The sequence below is a fragment of the Trachymyrmex septentrionalis genome, unplaced genomic scaffold (assembly GCF_001594115.1).
Source record: "Trachymyrmex septentrionalis isolate Tsep2-gDNA-1 unplaced genomic scaffold, Tsep1.0 scaffold212, whole genome shotgun sequence".
In the NCBI taxonomy this organism is placed as follows: Eukaryota; Metazoa; Arthropoda; class Insecta; order Hymenoptera; family Formicidae; genus Trachymyrmex; species Trachymyrmex septentrionalis.
In genome coordinates this window covers 65,410-66,200 of record NW_017305310.1, presented here as the reverse complement: position 1 = coordinate 66,200, position 791 = coordinate 65,410, and the positions used below count along the sequence as shown (strand labels likewise).

At 47.0% G+C, this 791-nt stretch overlaps 1 protein-coding gene across 1 annotated transcript in view; it reads right to left on the bottom strand.

The window, feature by feature from the left end:
• Positions 1 to 791, bottom strand: part of LOC108748158 (muscle-specific protein 20-like) — a 35,713-nt gene that overhangs the window by 7,052 nt on the left and 27,870 nt on the right. The gene's annotated exons all lie outside the window — the stretch shown is intronic.

The following is a 791-nucleotide window of genomic DNA, read 5'->3' as shown; positions in this document are numbered from 1 at the left end:
AGAGAGTTTTATAATATTGATAATGTCATAACTTCGGTGTAAACTGAGCTTGTACACTTCGTGTAAACATAATCTATATCATCTAAAGTTAAGTCCCATCGCATGCTCGACGACACTCTCACTTTCCTCTCCTACCAGTGAGAGAAAACTTTTGATTACGCCTATCCACAGCCGCACGTACATGCGGAAAAAATGAACACAAAATAGACGCAGCCTAAACACAACTCATTACTATTGTACAATATATATCCCTTCAATTCACCATGACAGATCGATTGACAAATGTCTACGAAAGTTGAATTCTCATGACTCTATAGTCTATCTTCCAACACGGTAGAAAATTATATAACATTTTTGTCACAATATTCGTTCCATCTTCCTTTATCTAGAACACCTCGTTGTCAGCGTGCTTTATTTGCACGTTGCTCATTACAAAGTAATACGAAGAGAACCGTCGCGCTTATCAGCCGCATTTACGTGGAGAAAGCCTCGAGAGAAAAGGAGAGCGATTTCGCCTGCGAAAAGAATGTTGATGACCACGGCGGCACCAGGATCGCAGAAGCGACGTCCTCCCTTCCTGCGACCACCGCCGAAAACCGCGCGCGGTTCCCGCCGGGGTGCCGGGTGAGAGGAGCAAAGGCTTGCGCGATAGAGCCGAACTTTGACTTTCGCGCGGCCCGGCGTTTTATCAACTCGCCACGTGCTTCCCCTGCCATCGGCCATTTTTTCGCTCGATACACGATACGCGCTAAGTGGAAATGCCCCCCTACCACCATCCATCGCGACCCGCC